Raw genomic sequence first — 21,301 nt, forward strand, 5'->3', positions numbered from 1 at the left:
GTCCTTTTCAGCCTCACAAGCAGCACTGAAGGAGAGGACCACCAAAATATCTCCCTGCAGCGTTGGCCCGCTTCAGGCACCCTGGTTCCCTCTGCATTAACCGTGTTGAGGATATGTCTCCTCTCTCCTTCACATACACTTCTGTACAGTTCAGTTCTAACCTTCCAGCCACGCAACACTCTAGAGCATGCAGTATTTAGAAGTATGAAGCGTCCTGGACAAAATTAAGCCGTCCTCCATCCAGAACCTGTGGGATGATGAACGAATGCAGGAGCAGTCTCTGGGAGGCATCTAAGCTCCACCACAGCAGACAAAGCAGCTGCATCACTTCTTCTAAAGAGCCCTGACAGACTGAAATCTGCTTGTTGTTTGCATCCTGGAGCCTGGACTCAGCTGCCTCCAGGGAATTGACACTGCTAGAAGATGGAGGGACACTGAGGTTTGTCTGCACGTGGTAGCTGTAAGTGCACGCTGGTGCAGCATGAAATGCCGCTGGAGCCAATGCAGTTTGTGCCACAGTAAAGATTTTCCCCACAAGATAGGCACAGCTGTTTCCAAAGGTGAAAGGAAATAAGCTGTATCTATCTAAAGCATTTAAAGTGAGAGTAAATAAAAAATAGGTCATTTTTACTCAAATGCAAACTACTTCCATAAACAGAGGTGTTGGACCTGCATGCTGGACCCAGAGCTTTCTCTGCAGCAGCAGCTAGAAAAATCTGTTTGACCACCCTTTACTGCTGACCACCGCCTGAGAAAGTCTCTTTTCTCCCTCCCATGAATGTTTCTGTGTGTGATTCTGCAGCCATCTACAAAAAGCAATTGGGAAGATGAACAACTTCCAATGACAGAGGGAAGAACCAAGAGAGAGCATCCTTCTGGGTGAGCGAGGACATTTCAGTAGATGCTTGGATCACACAATTCCTCTCTCCATTTATCATGTCCCAGGTGCCAGAGTCACTTCAGTTCTTGTTCCCCTCCTGAGGCCTGAGAAGCAGGAAGAGAAAAAACCAAGAAGAAAACAAAATCAAGTAGTTGTATATGGCACAACAGTTTCACTCTAATAGCCTTTGAGCATGTGGGCTCATTTACAGAAGGAAAATGCCTGCCACAGCCAATGCAATATAATCACACCGCCACTGATATAACATATGTTGAGTGTAAACCAATATAAGAGTATCTTTTCCTGTTGGGAGATTACCTTATTCCTCCTCTTCCCAGAAACAAATCTAAAGCAGGAAGAGTTCTTGCTCACAAAACTAGAATTCTCTGAGTGTTACACTGCCAAAGATTTACATATTCAATTTATACTAAGAAATTGCCTCCTTTAAAGAAACTCCAGAAGTTCTTATAATCCCAGCAGTGTGCTGGATCCCCATGTCTGCTGGCCTTCAAACATTGCTCCAGCCAGAGCTTCCCAGCCTGCTGTGCTGCTCATAAACCTCTGAGAAAGCGGCTGAGTCGTCTTAGGGCTTTACTTCTCATATATTTATGAATTTTAATTGATGTGACTGGTTCCAGCTGCCAGCTGACACTGCGGAAAGGACAGAGCTAGACGTCTCCCTCCCCGCCAGCAAGTCTATTTGTGGCTGTGCGCAGTGCCGGAAATAAACTGCTTTTCTTGGAGAGACCCACTGGCAAGCGTTGGGCTCTCTACTGAGGACACAACAGCCTCAAAGAGACTCATGTTAACTCAGATTTCAAAGTCCTCACCAAGGGGCTTTAGAGGGCTGGAAATGCTCCTGGGAGCAGTGGTGAGGGAGGAAGAGAAGAGAGGTTAAAAAATCAGATTTGTCTCCCCTTCCCTTGCTGTGCTTGCAAAGCAGTCCTTCAGGGTCTGCCTGCTCACTTCCATCACATTTCTTCTTGTAGCTGGAAGATCCCAGCCTCACTAGTGCAGCGCCAAGAATATTTTTAAATGACTCATTAATGTTTGCATACATATGCCAAATGCTTGCTTTCTTAACAAACAAACAAATAGAAACCTCAAATACCCTCTGAGAGATGGAATATTTTTCCTACAGTGAAGGCCAGAGTGGTTGGTTGTGCAGGACAGTGGAAGAAGGTACCATCTCCTCCCCAAAACACCACTTTATGAACATTTCTCCTCCTTTCCCCATCCCTTCCCCTGCCACACAGGTCATCCAGGCCTTGGGGAGGGGTGGAGGTACTGAGAGATGTCACAGCTGCTTATTTCCTCCTGCAACAGCTGGGAAGAGGGGAATTTGGAGCACCTCAGCTGAACACAGCTGATGAGATCCTGAATAAATACAGCCTTTGATGGGTGTTCATCAGAGCATCTACCCATGCAGGAACCTCCAGCTGAAAAAGGCAGTACCTGAGGTCATCACAGAGATCTTGTTCAATAATTTATGGCTGAGGCTTCCTAAGCTACTTAGGTATTTTTGGCAAGTTGTCCCAAACCTTTTTTCTTCCAATACTTAACTTACTGCGAAATTAAGCACTGTGATTTCACAGTCTTCAACTTTGCTACACAGTTCCCATGTTCTTTACATCATGAAAATGGCAGTACTACACAAGGGATACCTGAGATAAATGGTAGGTGCACACAAATGGGCCACAAGAGAGCTGGGAGTCAAAAAGTTCAGATCCAAAATTGCAGGGAAGATGATATCAGTGAGAAGTGGTCTCTCTGTGTTTGCTCCACAAGCTTTACTCCCATGTGTCAGCTCTCACAGGCAAAGGAAATGCCCACTGCTCCATGTACATACAGCATCTTTCTCGTGGGGAAATGTTCTTACACGCTGAACTGATTCCACACCAGCAATCACCGTAAAATTTTAAATAAAAAAAAATGAAGTGTATATTTCTTTTATGTCTTGTGCAAAGGCATCAGCAACGGAAAGCAAGAGGGATTCAGGCGAGTGCTCCATGAGATGTGACTAGAATATGTTTCTTCTGAAGTCCTCTAATCAGAAGTAGTAATGTATTCCCTCTTTTCCCCTAAGACTTGGAAATCACATTTTAGCGCCTGCCACAGGACTGTCAGGATCAGCATTTCAAGTAGCAATTCAGCCTTTATCAACATTCAACAGCATTGTGAGTCAGGAATAATTAATGTAATATTAACATAGAGTTATCAGGAAAGGTACGACTGTAAGTCTTCAACATCAGATTCATTTAGTATTTACTGCAATAATGCAATCAGCATGAAGCCATTTCATATAAATGTCAGCTTCAGCAGGGTGTCTCAGGGCAGCCAAGAGCAGTTTGGAGGTGTGTACCCCTCTGTATGTATCACCCTCAAGCTCTCCAGAGCTCTTCAGTGCACTCCTCGGAGGGTCATCTTGGAAAGTCGCTGCATGTATCTGTGTCAAAACAGAAACCAAACACATATTTCTGTAAAATCCACAAACACTTTGCCGTAATACATACCAGATGAATACGGAGCTACACTGCACAGCTAGATAGATGGATCATACATACAGTATATATAGAAACGACAGATAAGAGTCTATAGAAATAACAGATAAGAGTCTATAGAGCCGTATTTTTTTTGTTTATACACACATACATAAATGAAAGAATATATAAAATAAAAATCATGCATCCATTCAGTAGAACAGGGCAATACATTGGCTTTTACAGAAACTGCCTTGAGTTTCAGTGGACACATCAGACTGTTACACGATAGAGTAATGTGTACTGTGCTTAGCTACAGCAATATACATATAGGTATATACCATAGAATCATAGAATGGTTTGGGTTGGAAGGGACCTTCAAAGGTCATCTAGCCCAACCCCCCTGCAAGAAGCAGGGACATCTCCAACCAGATCAGGTTGCTCAGAGCCCCGTCCAACCTGGCCTGGAATGTTTCCAGGGATGGGGCTTCCACCACCTCTCTGGGCAACCCATTTCAGTGTTCCACCACCCTCACTGTCAAAATTTTTTTTCCTAATGTCTAATCTGAATCTACCTTCTCCTAGTTTAAAACCATTACCCTTCATCCTTTCACAACAGGCCCTGCTGAGGAGTTTGTCCTTGCCTTTCCTGTAGGCCTCCTTTAGGTACTGAAAGGAAAAAATATATAAATTTATATAAACTCAGTCACAGGTTTTGCCTCATAACAGAGGAAGATAGCTAAGATACTTTTCTTAACAACTGGAAAGGATTTGCTGTCTTTCAGGACAACTGAGTATCTCCAGGGTTTCTCCAGTGGAGCCGAAAGGAAAAGCAGCCTGGTTGAGGGGCTTGGCTGAGCAGGGTTGCAGTAAACGTCTGCTGGGATTTTCAAACACACCAAGGCTGCTACCTTATGCTGACATTAGCAGGAGCGAGGTGCCCAGGCATGCTGTAACATCCCTGCAGCTACTTAAGTCTAGCTTGTAACAGCATGGCGCATGTGACAGAGTGCCTGGAGCCAGGATCCCACTGAATTTCCATGGAACTGGGACACCTGGATTCAGTAAGTTCCAGCAGAACCTTGCACCAGCGGGCACTCTCAGCGCTGCAGGACTGGAGCACGTGCCCCTGTGCTGTAACCATGCGGCAGCCTGATTGCTCCCATAGAGTTCCCTTTGCCCCCAGCTGCCATGATTGCTCTGAAAGTGGGGTACAAAGAACAGGGAACAACCAACGAGCACATAGAAGCAACGTACCTTTGCTCAGCAAGATAAGCCCCAAAGGCCAGATTCTGCACCACCAATCACAGAGCTGACGTAAGCAGTGTGCAGGGAAGTAGGTGAAGGATCAAGACTGACGCAGGAGAGAAGACACCTCTAACGCTATCCTAACAGCCTGCAGCAGTGCTGAGGGCATCTGCTATGATCTCCTTGCTACGTACGGGGCTTTAACTGTGTCAAACACATCTTGAATGAACACCACATCTGTCTTTAAAGCAAAGAAGAGCTTTTCCTACAAGTAAAATAATAGTAACAATCTGCTGCTTGGAATTACATTGATCGAGATATGCAGTTCCAACACAATGCCTTCTTCTGGGGTGCCTGCAAAGAAGTTTCATTGCAAGAGAGACACTTCTGCCTGAGAAGGTGTCCTCCCTGCAGGGATGGGAGCAGGCCAGCCAGGCTGCTGCAGCTTCAGACAACACACTCCCGCTGAATCCAAGCCCCACCACTTCTTAGAGGGTGCCATGCTTGTTTGACAGCGTATTGACCAAGTGCTATAGAAAAATGTAAATATTTTTATGGCCTGGTTTCCTTAAAAGCCTAGGAGGATGCCTGGCTAAGTGGAAAGGAATGCTGTGCACACATAGCAGAACAAATTTAATGAAAGACAGAACCCAGACGTATTCCTTAACCCAGAGACAGAGCGTTTTGCATTGTTAAACAGCGGTTGTTTAGTACACCACAAAGAGAGCATTAAAGCCTAGATAACACAATTAATAATGAACTCTCCAACACAAAGTACTGTCACCATCAGCATGACCTCACTCCCCTGATGCACAGAATACAGGCTGGCTTTACAGAGCAATTCACTTATCGCATCTTGCTTTTGAGAAACCAGCCAAGTGCCCAGTTCACTCCGTACTGGTGGAGGGTTACAGCGGGGACGGAGCCAGGCTCCTTTTGGAGGTGTGTAGGGCAATGTGCACAAGATGGAAGATGGGAAAACCCACTTAGATATTAGGAAAAGTGTTTTCACCATGAGGGTGGTCAAACCTTGGAGTAGGGTGCAGAGAGGTGGTGGGATCCCTGTTCTTGGACACATTCAAACGTCAGCTAAACACAGCCCTGAGCGACTTGATCCAGTTGGACCTGTGTTGAGCAGGGGTTGGAGTAGAGAGATGCAGAGACTCCTACCAGCCTCTGTGATCCTGTAGTTCTTTGGCTAACCCAAACTAGCACTTTTGAACAAGATATTTGTCACTATTTCTTTTCTTGCCTCCTGAATCAGTACATCCACATCAACGGGCTGTCACAGGTACCAGATCCACTGTACCAGCTGACCAAGCCTACAGCTGAGTGACAACTAGGAAATGCATGACTGGATCGAGGAATTGGCTTGAACTGGGGTACAAGTTACTTTAAAGACCAGCTTCATCTTTTCAAATCTAGAATTCCACAGAATAGACTGAAATTTGGTGCTCACAAAGCAAAGACCAGGAGACAGTGGCAGTTCAGACTCCTGGCACAGAAGCTGCAAAGTGTGGGCTACAGAAAATGAGGCTCCTGTGAGGCCACCTTTAGGGTTGCTCTTGCCCATGCTGAGCCAAGAGAGTCACACTGGCTCTGACGGATGACTTCTGCTTGCCCTACACACCCTCCCCAGACAAAGACCCTCCGCCTGCCTGTGCTCCAGCCTGTAACAGCTGAGTCCTGAAGGGGACACGGGAGAAAATATGGTGAGAAGTCAGCTTTCTGACTACCCTCCCAGCTTCAGCAGCTGCAGACATTGGGGAGCAGCAGTTTCATGTCACGGTGTAAAACAGCTCAGCAGTGCTGCCTAGAAACTGCCCCTCACAGGCTAATGTGCCCAGCCTGGTCATGCAGGGTGCTCCTGCTGACCTCCACTTGGTGGGGAACACTAGGGCTTGAATACCCATTTAACAACCATAAGACACCCTTTATAAAACAAAGTCTATGAAAATCCTGAGCTGAAGTCCCCAGGCTGTCACCACTGAGAGTCTCCAGTAACTGCTGGTTATACCTCTCAAAGTCGCTTCTCTCAGCACAACTCTTAATAAAGACACTCCCTGGTGAGAAGCAAGCCCCCAGCTGCAGCTCGCAGAAGAATCATTGCTTGCCAGCAACACGCTTCAGCAGCAAGATCACGGGCAGCCAGCACCATCATCAGCCGACAAAAAAAATAATAATCAAAGGCAGCCTAGATTTCCCTCATTCTGCCCTGTCTTTAAACATACATTCAAATCAGCTCTGAAAGTCATAATTTACATTTATGCTAGCCCTCCTCATCTTTTCAGATGTTACTGCCCCAGCCAGGCACAGCCCCCGGTGTGGGGATCCCCCATTCGACTCCATCCGAGAGCGCTGTACGCTGGGATGCAGCTTTAGCGAGGCCAGGAAAGGCAGGCGAGCTGTGAAAGCTTTTGGAAGAGAGCCTAGATGCAGCAACGAAGAAGAGGTAAGAGAGGTAAGCTCTGCACAAAGCTTGGCAGCATCCTAATGCACTTAATTTCTTTAGATACATTTATTTAATTGTATCTTTTCATATCATCAGTGCTTATAAAGTTCAAGTTTAACCTGGGGGAAAAAAAGACAGACTCATGTGGATGGATAAAATCCCATCTAAAATATGAAAACCATTTTTACAGCTAAACATTAAAACTATTTCAAGTTGTTTCTTCAATGTAAATACTGTAATTATGTTAAACATAAAATTATTTCTCCTCATTTAACAAGTCCCCAAGTCCCTGGTGTTGTCTGCATGCTTGGAAAAAAAAAAAAAGGGCAAGTAGACAAAGTTTAGCTGGGTCAGGCTGAAAGCACAAACATCTTGAGGTCCATACCAGATTAATTTAAATTGCAGGGTGCATGGTCTCTGGCTCCAGGGGGACAGCAGCCCAGCTGCCTGCCTCAACTCCTGCAGCCGCTGGGAGACCCATCCCCCAGGCTTTAGGTCCAAAACTGTGCTGCTGGAGTGAGTCCTCAGGACATACTCCCCTTGATTCTGGGTCCTGTGCTCCCTGATAATCAGCCCCATCCTTCAAACCTGGGAGACAGCTCATCTTATCCCTCCAGGTGCCCTGCTGCCTTTTCCCCTTGCTCCTTCAGCAGCCCCTGCTCCCCTCTACCTGGACCCTTCTCTGCCCCAAGGCACTGGGGGAAGCTAATCCTTTCCCCTTCGTTACCATCAGCAGCCTCTTTGCTCACTGAGTGGGGATTTGAATTTATCTCGCTTTTAGGTGCTTTTGGGGCATCTTTACATGTGTCTGAATTAAGAAAGGTTTCTGAGAGCTGAATGCAGCTGCAGCAACCAGTGAAGAGGTCTATGGTTGTGTAGATGCCCAGCTGGGAACCGTTTCCCTTGGGCTTTTTACGTGGCCACACTCCCCTTTTCCTGCTGTTTCTGGCTTCAGTTATGGCCGTACATGAACAATGCACCCTGTGTGCATGTTTCCCATTTAGTGCACAGGCTTGTAAAACATTTTAAATATGTGATTTATAAGGGTTCTGGCTTGGATTGAAACTGTTCCCCTCACAAACCGAGCAAGGGTGGACTGGTGGAAGGTGTTTATGGAGGGCAAGGTGGAAGGCGACAGGCAGGGTTGAAGGCTCTCAGGTCACTGGCAGATGCAGCATCCACCACTGTAGCCTACGAGAAGCGGTAAAGGAACGACACCATTCCTCCCTCTGCTGGCGTTAGCCCCAGAAAAGCATCCCCATTTCCTGAAGTGACATTTTTGGGGGATAAGCAATGTTAGACTTGGTCAAAAGCAGAAGCAACGAAAAGCCACTGTAGCATTTGAGCCAAATCTGTTTGTGACCTTTTCTTTCCCTAGAAAATTACAAAAAATACTACTAGAAACATAAAAGGAATGGACAAACCAACAACATTTTGGTTAAACTGAATAGTACTGAAAAAAACCACCTGATCATTTTATAATGAAAATATATTTTAAAAGAGAATTCTCATAAAAAGCAACATTTAATTTAGAAGCATCAGGCAGCCTGGTTTGTTATCATTTGAGGTCCCTAAGCGATCTTTCCAAATGCTCAAGCAACTATATTAGACACAATATCCTATCCAAATTCCAGTTCTTTGCTCAACTTCAATAAAGTTCCAATTGGAAAAGATAATATAAACTTCCTGTCCTAAAAAACTGCTACCACATGCAATTAAAGCAGCAGGGGAACGAGGCAGCGCTGTACTACGCATCTGATCAGCAGATGCAGCGGTCAGGTCTCCCTTGTGGTGACACACACGAGGAAATGGAAGACGGCTACAACTTGATTTTATATGCATATATTACAAGATGATGTAATCTCCACTTCAAGTGCCGACAAAACACACTTAATCCCATCTTTGGGGATTCTTTACAGAGTTGTAACTACAGTGTAAATGCAGAGAAGTGTTTCAGAGCTCTCTAGAAAGCCTAGCTAAGATTACTTCTTCACAGGTTGAAGCATACAAGATGAGTGCAGAAATCTGAAAGGCTCCCAGACACCGCTTTATAGAGTCACTGTGGGAGGAGGTGGCTTAAAAGAATCATAAATGTATATTATTTTTTTCTCTTCAGAAACACCTTGTCCCTGCTATTAGCAGCTCAAACATCCTGAGTTTGATTCCTGTTTTGAACTGCTTTGTATCACAATTCCATCAGCTGCTAGAGCAAGTCAGCACTAAGTGATGCTTAAATGGCATTTAGGCAGCACCTGAGAGCACAGGTCTCACGGAACCCGGTGGGATGTGCCTGCTGGGCTCTCCCTCAGGAGACGCGTGTGATCGTGGCCATGGGATCCCAGTTCCCGCCCGCTTCTCTGTTCCCAACAGGGATCAGAGAGCTAACAGAGGGGGTTGATCTGCACAAGCAGCAGCAGTGCTAAGGCCAAATCCTGCCCTGCTCCCAGAGGTGGGGGAAGCCCAGAGGCAGGAGATGAGCTGCTGAGCCTGCTCGCTTTCTGTGTGAGGTCTCAAATCACTTCTTGGGCTGTTTCTTTCATCAGGACAGTTTAGTGACTATAATCCCTCTCTGCATGGAGCCTGCACCTCCCTCTGCTACCTGAAAATGTTGCTTTTCTCAGCTGCACCTAAACTGATAGAAGGCTCCTCAAGACACTTAGGAAAGAAAAAGGATCATCCAGCTGTTACCTGAATCCTTTGAGCTCTGAGCGTAGAAAGGATTTGGGGTGGGAGCTGTGGGATTCTGAGCCTGAAGTTGCATCAGACAGGACACTCCCAGCACTGCAAATGTGCTTTGGCACACCAAAGGTGTACAGAGAGATGCCAGAAATAGCTTGGAGGTCTCACTTTGCATTTTTTTTTTTGCAGAAAGGTTTTCCTTTAGTTCAGCCATTTCATCTGCCTCATGTTAATTTGCTGAAGCAGCTTTTTCTTTTTCTCTTTATTTCCCAATACCAACTCCTGGGAACCACAAAGGGCGAGGCAGACCACAGCTTTCAAAAGAATCACATTTCTCTTGGCATATTGATTACCAATACTTCCACTGCACTCCACATGCAAAAATAGGTTTCTGAGAATGCCAGGACTCTTAAATAAAACACTAAAGCTCAGTAGACTTATGTTTTCTAACTACACTTGAAAAAAATCCAGGCAAAAGTTCTTCCTTATTCCCCTCCTGCTTTTCTCTTCTCCAGAACCAAATGTCAACATTAGAATTTAAAACCTTCACAAAACATGCTTCCATGTGTTTCGCTGCTCTCTTAAATGAGTTTTTCAACCATACACTGGCAGCAGCCTAAATATTCACTGATGGCTTTAAAAAAGGATAGGGAAGAAGCCTTCTTTCTCTCATCTCTCCCTAAATATTTTTGCTTAAAACCAGCCAACAGCTTGAACAAGAGATGATGGCACATAAAATGATTTAAATAAGTGTGGCTCATATGAATTAGCTGTAGGAGAACAGAGAGGAAATGAGAGAGCACGTGTGTGCGTGTGTGTATGTGTAGAGGCAATAATATAGTAAACAATTTCATTGCTGAAGCAACATCTAGTACCCTAGTACCCAGAGGTGTCCAAAGTGGGGTTACCTGTGAAAGCATTATTTGCCCTCCCTGCACATTTACCTTATCCTAGAGCCTCACATTTCATAACCACATGCCATTTTTTCCATCCCAGATAATTCAAAGCTTAGCAAGGGTGGCACTAACTGAATAAGGAGTTAGTCAACATTCAATCTTCATCGCTCAGTTTGCTGGCTTGTGCCTTACTGTGCATGATTCCAGCATTTCCTGAACACAGAACTATTAATTTTCCATGTGGTACTCCATGAGATGCCTATTGTATAGGCTCCTGACTGCTTACAAGCATTAAAGACTGTAGCCATGAAACTCCTTGGTGAAGCAAAGGAAGGGTGGTTCTTCTTATTTAGGAGATGTGGCCACAGAGATGGTCAGAACTGCCCTTTGATTTCAGCGCTTAATTTGGGATTTTTAGAGGCTGACTCTTCAGAAGCAACTGCATCCTAGTGCCTCCATTCTGCCTTGCCAGGGAGGGAAAGGACTAGTGATGCCTTTGCCTGGTGAGGAGATGGGCATTTCCTTTCAGGAGCTGACACTAATGATGCCCACACATGGTCACCTCAGCCTGGGCTGCACCCAGCTCTCCACCTCCCTGTTACTGCAGCACACAGCTGGGGGGAGAGCAGTCTGCACTTGCACTCCAAGCTCTGCCTAGGCTGCCAGTTCATTAATGGGTGAAATTCAAAATGCTAATCCCAATCCACAAAGCCACCAGTGCACTGGGGTCAATTAGCTCTGCAGCTGCCTTGCCCTGGACGCCCCACTGCAACACGCTTGGAAAATGTTTGCCAGCCCCCATCACAGATTTCGTGGGAGCAGGGGAATAAGCTCCTTTGCCTTTGGACTTGACTTCAGCTGAACCAGATTGCCTTTAGAGAGCCCTGGAAGACCTGGCTCATCTCCAAATGCTACTGAAATCAGGAGTCTCTTTTTTTTTTCCCCATTAATTTTGAGTCATGCCCCAACATGGATCTATATTTTCCCCCCATAAAGTCAAATTTCTTACTAAGGCATTTTAGGTAGGAGTTCGGTTAGGATGGAGCAGGCTGTGCTGTTCCCAAGCTGGCAGGAAACAACAGTCCCTAGACATTAACATGACCGACATGTCGACACGGAGAAACGTATGCTACCAATTAAGACAGTATCAACAATTATGCAGAACACAGTTGAGTGGATTCATTTGTTGCCTGGAGTAAAGGCTGCCAGTACGAAGCTGGCTGTCAAGAGACTCACTTTCATCTTGCGTGCTGCCTTGTGCCAAATACTATGAAGCCCATGTGCACTAAGGATGATCGCCGAGTTTTCTTTTTCCACCGGCAAACTTGAAGCAGGGAAGGAGCAACCAATTAATGTCTACACATGCTGCCTCCTTTCTTTTCTGTTAAAAAAAAACCCCACACTTGGAAAAAATCTCAAAAGGACCATTATTCCCAAAACACTAAAATAAGAACTACAAAGTAACTGGGAAAGGATGGTTCTTTTCTTGCTCAGAAAGGTTTTCTTTTGCTGAGAGGCTGATGTGATAACTCATTTATCAAACACACTTTTTCCCAGTTCTCTAAGCAGAGAGAAGAAAAGTGGTTAAGTCATGTATGTGCCTTTTTTCCAGCTTGCTATTTTTACACTGACCAGACGGATACTTACACACTCTCTATCTCTTGCTTCCCATCCACTCTTTGCCGAGGAAGACACAAGATTACCTCTAGCAAGTTGAGGCTAAGTTCTGCTTTTCCAAGTAACTTCCAGAGGTTTGGTAAAATACCTTCATTCTAGAGGGGCTGTAGGAACAAGCAGCTGATTTTTTCTAAAAACCTTATGTTTGCAAAAATGCTACATGGGTCTATGGCTGTCAGAGTATTAAACAGCAAAGAAAAAAATAGGACTTGTAAATGATCACTTGCTGCATTAATAAGCAGCAGCATTTGAATTCCTACCAAAACTTTTCACCAGCTGTGCTTTGTCCCAAAATCCAATTAAAAAAAAAATCTGCTTATGCTTGTTCCTACAATATGAAGAATATTGAACTACCCTTCATAAACTCTGCTGTTGCTTACAGAACAAATGGTCCCACATCAGGCTCTCATTTCTCCATATTTAGCCTTGTTAAACAACAGCATGCCTACCTGAGATATAAATTACCTTGAGGCTTGGAGGAAAGCCATCCCGAGTAGGGAAACTATTCATAACACTGCACTCCTTAATTCAATGCAGGCAAAAGTCCCCTGCCCACTTACAACACAGCACACACTGATCACAGTCGTTGATGGAGAAATCCAGTTTTAATCCAACATTCCCAGCAAACACGTTGTTCTCTGAGCAGCAGAGCCATGAAATCTGGTTTTCTGGAGGTTTCTATCCTATATGCCTTACTCCCCTAGCCATTACATTTATAGATTATTTGCAGTTTGGCAATATTCCCATCACAAAATCTTCCAGTTCCTTCCTATATCTTTATTCCTACTACTGCTCCTTGGGTAAAGAAACTAGAAGCTGCAGGGTCCCAGAAACTACCTCCTCCTCAGACCAAGCATGGGGCTTCCCTTCCTTAGGGACTGCACTCCTATGGGCCTCTCCTACTGCGACAATCATTTTCAGGAAAAAAAATATTTTTCAGACCGTTCCCCCTTGGCCAAATTTGATCAAAACTACTCAACACTTATGAAAGCTTTTTAAGGTAAAATCCCTTGACAGCGGAAGGGATCAGACTAACACAATCCATATCTGCTTCGTGTAAGTGCAATTCATATCTGCATTCTTACCTGCTACGTGTAAGTGCAAGGGGGCATCCAGCAAACTGTCCACCAGGTGCTGAGTGTGAAGTCTGAAGGTATTGCGGTCTAATTAGCAATTATTTGCTGATATTGCACAAAAAACTTGGGGCATTTAAAAGGATACTGAGCCTTGAGAGAGGCACTTCATGCTTCCCACCAGTGTCTCAACCACTTCACTAAGGAATGGGAAGGAATCTTCAAAGCTACTTTCAACACCTCCACCAAACTCTAATGTATTTCTTGGCCCAAGTGTTTGCCTCATTTTTCTAACTCAGGGCTTATTTTTTTTCATTTCAAGAGCCGTGTGCCCAGGGTTTTTCCCTTCCCTGTGCTCGGGGACTTGCACAGACCAATATTCTCCAAACAAAAAGATAAAATCTCAACAGGCACTTCCTGGAAAGTTATTTCTGCAGCCAGTAATCCTCTGCCCGCTGCCAGGCACACCATCTTGCTGGGAAATACCAGCCTAGAACTCTACTGGATGGGTGACTTCCCCCTTGCATGGAGAGGAGAGAGGCAGCTCCCAAAGCACACAGGTGCAGGCTCTCCCTTTGGTGGCTCCTCATGCCCATAGAGTTCCCCCAACGGACACAGATGCCTCCTGCCCTCTCGTCCGTGGTGTGGCCACTGCTCCCAAGCTGCGCTGCCCCAAGGCTCTGACACAGACGCCTCTGACACAGCCTCAGGGGCAGAGGGCACTAGCAGTAATGCCAAGGAGAACTGAGGAAACAGTTATGTCAAAACAGGGCAGGAAGACTTGTATCCATTCCGATGTGCCCAAATATGATTTTTTCACCAATTAAACTTCTAAACATCTACACCATTGAGAATTTTGATGAGTATTCAAAAAACTACTACTACAAAAAAAGTATTCCCTCTTCTTTTTACTCCTTCTGGCAACTGCAAAAACATTTCCTCCTAAATATCTTCTCATTACCACCTTTTTTCCTTTTCCATCATTTTCTTATCTTTTTCTATTTTAGAGCTTTTTCCATGTGAAATGTCTTCAGCAATGGCAAGATAGTAAAAAAAAAATCCACAAAACAATTTAAAAAATGAGATGATAGAAAAATAACTGCAAGACTTCATTTAGCCTTTTAGACTTAGTAGCGCAAGAAAAGAAGGAGCAAAATAGCAAACTTAAAATCCTGAGATGTCTACATATCACCTCCCTTAAAAAAGACTCTGAAGTTTTTTTTTAAAAAGTACTTCTGAATACATGGAGATGGGCACCTTCTGAAAGATAAATCAGGTTTTGGTGAGGCCTCATTTCTTCTGCAGGAAACAGTTCACTGGAGAGAAGAAAAGCCAGCTCATTGTAATGAACGTTTAGTCATCACCATTGCATGACTGGTGATTAAGAGGAGCATGACGACACGTAGACTGCTTCCCCACCAACTTAGGGTAGAGAGAAGCTTCAGGAGGCCTTGGGTGATGGGAGAAGATATAGGACACTGCGTGGTGTAACAGGAAGGACAGTTATTCTCCAGCACTGCTGGAATGGGCATGAGCTTCCCACTCTCCCACGAGGAAGAGGAGGACAGAGCACATATGGAGCCTATGCCACTTGTGGGAGTTGGAATAAGAGACAGCAAAACAATCTGATTCCAGCCTGCTTTTAGAGAAATGACTCACCCATTCAAATATACTAAAATATTAAACATTGTTTAGGTATTGAAGTGCTTGAAAATCAGATGTTTTCTTCATGAGGACTGGAAAGTGTGAGCTCAAGAGCAATGGCGATCCTTCTGCAAAGCTGCCTCAAGGATACCTGCTGAGACATTGCACCCTAGTCTGCTCTCAGAATTTCCTTCCCATTGCAGATTGCTGGACAGGCACCTCCTGGTACCGTCTCCTGGTTGCTATGCTCAAGACGATGTGACAGAACTTTTGCACAGAAGGCTGGGAAGGTCTGCAGGTTCAAATGTATCTACTAGCAATGAGACTAAAGGGATTTCCTCCTGAGAACAAAACTGCCTTTTCTCCCCCAAAAGACAGAGAGCTCGCTGGAGGAAATGCAAAGCTACACTGCACCCGCAGCTACAGGTATCTAGAGGGAAACCACCTCTCCATACACAACTCCTCCTCAGCAGCACACAGCAGCAAGCCCAGGCTGGGCCCTGAGAACAGTTCTCTCCCACCTCCTCCCCTCAGGGAGCACTCGCATCCTCAGGACTGCGCCTCCCAAGTCAAAATCTGCAAATACATGGCGCTCTCTAGTGTCTTCACTCTGCTCGGGAGAAACACAAGCATCCCAAGGCGCTGACAGCATTCCAGACAGCATGGTACAAGCATCCCGGCAGAGGGACGCCCAAGGCCTGCTATTAATTAGGAGGAGTTTGCCAGCATATCTGTTTGACTGAACCTTCTGGTGGAAGCCACTCCAACCGTCTCGCTGCGGCTCCCACCAGCAGCGCAGTGCCTCCCAGAGCCATAATTTAAACAGAAACAGGGTTTTAAGCCACACTCCTGACGGAGAGAACTATTCCAGCAAAGTTTCTGATCCTGGCCTAGGTCCCTGCAGAACCTGAGTGTGCTCCCATCAGCCCCCAGATTGGCCATCCAGGATATGTAACACAGATGATAATTTCAGGGTGCCAGCTCAGAGGAGAAATCCTCACGGAAGAGCCAGCTCAGACATGGCAGCCGGGAGGGCTTGGCAAGCCATAGCACGAGCAGTACAATGGCAGACACGGGGCAGGCCGAGGGCTCCTTCGGGACCACACGTACCCTTAGCCATGCAGAACTGCTTAACGCCCACCAAGCAGCATGGAGGGGAGCAGCCCCACTAGAATCACCGGTCCTTCCCCTATGCCTTGCCTCTTCCCATCACCGCTTCACTGGGGGCAGAGCACATTTCTAGCGGTTGAAAGCGAGCACAATCCAAAATGGCAGCTGCGCTGATTTGCTCTTAAATGGCTTGCTGGTCCCGTTATTACTACATTTTCTACTCTGTTAGGATGCCTCTCATTCTCCTGTGCTTCTCTGAGGCTGACAATTTATGACAGAAATAAAGCACGTCCCACAGACTCATAGCCTCAGGTCCAACTGCGTTTGCCTAAATGACAAGATCGATGTGGCAATCTGCTGCAGAACATACGAGAATCCCCCTCTCCCCCTCTTTCTCTCGCTCTCCCCTTTAATACACATTTCACATTAAATCAGTATCTAAATGAAGGAGGCTCCTCTAGTGCCTAGGAGAACATATTTCCCTGAAGCCTGCAATGCTGGCTGGTGACAGGGGGGGAATACGCTTGCACCATGTAATTGATTCGATGTATGCCATGTTTCAGCAGGATAAACACCAGCCCCTGGACTCTCTGCATTCCAGCGACTCCAGCCTAAGCTCCTTGTTAAAGCATGTTGGGAGTCCATCAAAGACACTGAGTAGTTTTGACATGAAGATAAATGCTCTTATCTTCAGCTTCCACCCTTGCTTCTCTGAATAAGCACTCTTGACAGTTTTCACTGTTTGAACTGCTCTTCAGCTGGGGACAGGAGTAGGGGGAAACCGTTTTAACCCACCTTATTTCAGCAAACTTCTCTGCTGGGAGAATAAGCTGGCCTTGTCACCAAACCAGATGACTTCCTCTGGGACACAGCAACACAATTCACAGGCAAGAAATTAAGGCCCCATGAAGGCAACACTCTTAAGTACCTGAATAAGCCTGCAGCTTAAGCTTATCTGTTGCTTTATGGGCTTAGCGTGTCCCAGATGGACAGGCATCTCCAGAACCTCGAATACAATGGCAATACACCAGCAAAACTACACATCCACATAGTACTGCACTGCTGAGGGACTTTATTATTTTATAATTAAACTTAAATAAGTATCTTTTAGGAGGGCAGTGCAAGACCGAGGAAGAAAACTTGGTCCTGTAGGTCTTCCACCTCTTGCTGTAGCAAGCTGTACCTCAGCCTCTCATCCCAGAATACAGGAGTGAAAATCCTGCTTTGTGCTTTCCATCTCACCTCCCTGGACGGCCAGCTACAGACCACAAACCTGACCATTAAGACACGTCTCACCTGGAGCCCAGGGAAAGTCCCACTGATTTGAATCGATCTGGGATTTCACTCTCTGCTTCTCTATATAGAGATTAATTAAATATTCTTCTGATAGAAAAACATCGCACATGCTTGCTTGAGTTCAATGGGATCTTTAAAGTAAAGATACAGAAAAGTTGCAATAATTTCCAGTGCTGTAGCAGGAGGTGAGTTTTAGGGCCAAAATAATATTTCAGGCACTGTAAATCCAGTTCATGTGTCTCTAATAAAATGGAATAGACTTTGACAGGAAAAATGAAAAAGAGATATTAAAGAAAAAATTCAGGAGAATATATTGCCAGAAGAAATAATATAAAATGCCTTAAGGATATCAGGAGGGAGACGCCTAGAGAAACAGTAGGTCTCAGACAAAACTAGTAAGCAGAGGGAGCAATCAAACAGGGAGGTTCCAACCAAACCAGATAGTGTCTTTGCAATCAATATTCACACTGGAGTATGACTGGGGTCACAAAAAGGCAGAAGAAATAGCTATTCTGGAGGTCACTGTCTATGCTGAGACACTACCCAACATGCAGGAATAAAATAATTAAATAAGAGGAGCACAGGAAAAACTCAAGATATCCCATTGAAATTAATCAGCTGGACTGACAGCAGCTTTTTAAATGCACTGGCCTACAAAGTAACTGAACTCCTGACAAGAATACGGAATTCATCTTCACACAGCTGTCACTGCAGAGGGACCCAAATTATATCTGCTCTTCAGAACAGGGCCAAGATCATTGTGGGATGAGCCCAACAACTATAAAACGCCCAACTTAAGAAAAATAGCTAAGAAAAATCACATAGCTTGAAGTGAAAACCCCTCAGGGCAAATGCAGCAGCAGATTTTTTTAAGTCAGTGAAGTTACTCTGAATTTCTAGTGGAGGAATTCAGTTTTGATACTGGCCAGAGCATTCCGTATGAACCTTTGAACTCTGGCAATGAAATATTCGGCTGCACAAATCAACAAGCCTACATCTATATCCAGTTTCCAGAGTCGAAAGAGTGAAGAGTGACAGGGTTGTCTAAAACAAACAATATTTTTTAATAATTTCTGCTAACAGTATCAGACAGGAGATAAACTCTGTTTTATTGGACTGAGTTGAAAAGCCACCTAGACTGTGTATGCGCTTATATTTCAGGCTTAAGTTTTCAACTTACTATAAATGCAATCTCATCCCCTCTTCACTCCACAACATGCTAATCACAAAACAACTCTAATTTAATCCTGTGTGTGGAAGACAGTGTGCTTCTGGTCCTGCACGCTAACCGCTAAGCTACATTGCCACAACAAGAGCAAACTCCCTTTGGATCCATTGGTTACACTAACTATTAGTGTCTGAAGTGATGCAGAACATACAGAAATAGTGACCATAGCTGGTGAGCAAAAGCTCATTCAGGGTCCAGGTGTATAAATTACAACCTCTTACTGAGGAAGCTCAGGGATATACTCAAAAAACAAGCTGTGAAGTTTGGTGTAGATAACTGTTGAAAGAAACCCGCCAAAAATCTGGCTCACATGAACCAAACATCTCTTGCTCTCAGCGGGATTAGAATTTTACCTTAGAATGAACAGTTGCTCCTACTTTGGCTTGGTGTACAACAGATATATAAGGCACCTCCCGAAAGATACCTGGAAAAAAGGACATGACACAGATGTCTTACAGATGTTATATATATCAGTCTTGAGTTGTAGAGACATACTAATATGTCAGAAACTGTCAACTCTACATACTATTTGAGAAACTGTATTTCTATTGATTTAATAGCTGCAGAGATGAGAACTCTTCATACTTCAGTCTGGTCCCACTTGCACAAATCAAAGAAGTAGAGTCTTACTGGATCCTCACTAGAATCTACAGAAGGACAATACAGTGCATCAGAATTAGCAGTTATAGTTACAGATATACTCACCTCCACGCTGGTGTAACCTGCCATTATTCCTTCACAATCCAGGAAGCTGTGCCAATCTGCATAGCTGACTACTTGGAAAATGGTGGTTTTTTTTTTTTTCTATGGCACTAATAATTTAGCTGTCCTCTGTTTGGAGAGATTGTCAAGGTCGAACTGTAAGATTGTTCTGGGCCTAAGGTTGTAGCTTCTGTAGGAAACTGCTAGAAGTCGCTTCCCTTTGTTCAGTGGACTCGGCCAGGCCTAGGGAGGACCAAGGCCAAGCCAACTGGTAGCAGAATGTCCCGTGATAATGCCTCTGCGATAATGTATTTAAGAAGGGGAAAGCGGGAAAAAAAGAGAGAAGATGTGAAGCAGCTGAGCAGGGGCAGAGAGAGGGAGGCACGAGCCTTGTGGGCCTTGCAGGCCTCACCCTCTGGCCTCCTGCCGGGCAGCCAACTGGGCCCAACTCGGCCTGGCCCAGCTCGGCTGCAAGAAGTGGAGAGGAGATGAGAAGTGAATGAGATGTAAAAAAGATCCTGAGAGGCATCTGCCAGCCTGTTGCGAAGAATTTTTCTTGTGAGAAACGGCTGCAGACTCCAAGGTCAGTGAAGAAAGAGGGGGAGAAGTAATGCGGCTCCTGGCCAAGATTCCCCTGCAGCCGGTGGTGACGACCGTAGTGGAGCTGGTTGTCCCCCTGCAGCCCATGGAGGTCCACAGAGGGGCAGAGATCCACCTGCAGCCCGTGGAGAACCCCACACCGGCGCAGGTGAAGGCCTGAAGCAGGCTGTGGCCCATGGAGGGCCCGCTGGGGCAGCTGTTCTGGAAGGACTGCACTCCGTGGAAGAGATGACCCACGCCGGAGCAGTTTCACGAAGGACTGTGGCCTGTGGGTGGGACCCCATGAAGGAGCAGGGGAGGAATGTGAGGAGTTCTTTCCCCGACAACGAAGCAGCGGCGTAAAACAACGTGTGATGGTGAACTGACCGCGACCCCCATTCCCTCTTCCCCCCTGTGCCGCTCAGGAGGGGAAGGTAGTAGAGATAATATTAAGCCCAGGAAGAGGGAGGGATGGGGGGAGGTTATCTTGTTCCCTGTCTCATTCACCTGCTAGTTTTAGAAATAAATGAATAGTTTTACCCAAGTCAAGTCTGTTTTGCCCGTGATGGTAACTTTAAGGATTTCTCCCTGTCCTTATCTCAAACCTCGAGCCGTTTTTTCTTCTATTATCTCTCCCTATTCTCTCGGAGGATGGGGAGAGTGAGAAAGAGACTGCATAGTCTGGTCCCGATTGGGGCTGAACTACGACAAAGATCAAGTGGGAAAACAATGTGAATTTCCTGTGGGACCTTTACATACGACTGTGTCTAGCTGCTGAAAGGAGCAATGCCCCAAATGATGATGTATAGAAGTGTTTGGGGATCACAAGCAATGGAGACATGTTCCTGGTAACCTGCCAAATTTACTAGCTTTCTCTCAAGACTGTAGACATTTCACCCTGTCTACAGATACGGTGGAAACACTGAGCAGAACACCGTTTTTCTGGTTTCAAGCTTCGAAAAACAAGTGTTGAGTAATTTCTGCATTAAACTGTTTAACAGTCTACTTTTATTTCCCTCTCTCCTCTTGCAAGTTACGTGATGTATGAAAAATTTACCAACTTTCTCATGGAGCAAAATTTTAAGCAACTGCTTTATCCCTTGTGTTTTAAACCCCACATTGCTCAGACTTCATGTTTCAAGCCACCAACATGTAATATTTACCCCAAAATTTCCCTGGGGCTACAAAGTTTGTTCCAGTGAAAGCAAACTCCATCCAGAAAGCAAAATTAAAACTACTGATTTTGATTCTTGGCTTCTTACCACAAGGTTGAGGAAGTCCTTGCTACTTCCACAAAGAACAAAGGAAGTATCCGTTGAAAGTGGCTTGGCAATGTTGGTATGGACACACTGCTATG

The 21,301-nt window shown here is 45.3% G+C and overlaps 1 long non-coding RNA gene across 2 annotated transcripts in view; it reads right to left on the reverse strand.

Annotated features, from left to right (window-relative positions):
- Nucleotides 1–612: 612 nt before the first annotated feature.
- The window catches only part of LOC147601444 (uncharacterized), a 32,477-nt gene continuing 11,788 nt past the window's right edge, over nt 613–21,301 (reverse strand). The window contains exons 2-4 of one of the 2 annotated variants that reach the window (XR_015258208.1): nt 19,017–19,087; nt 2,545–3,326; nt 613–984 (exon numbers count right to left, since the gene is read on the reverse strand). This is a non-coding gene — a long non-coding RNA (uncharacterized LOC147601444). The remainder of the gene's footprint in view (nt 985–2,544; nt 3,327–19,016; nt 19,088–21,301) is intronic. The other variant, XR_015258209.1, reaches the window with a different exon arrangement.

This window comes from Chlamydotis macqueenii, chromosome 3 (genome assembly GCF_036417535.1).
Source record: "Chlamydotis macqueenii isolate bChlMac1 chromosome 3, bChlMac1.mat, whole genome shotgun sequence".
Lineage (NCBI taxonomy): Eukaryota > Metazoa > Chordata > Aves > Otidiformes > Otididae > Chlamydotis > Chlamydotis macqueenii.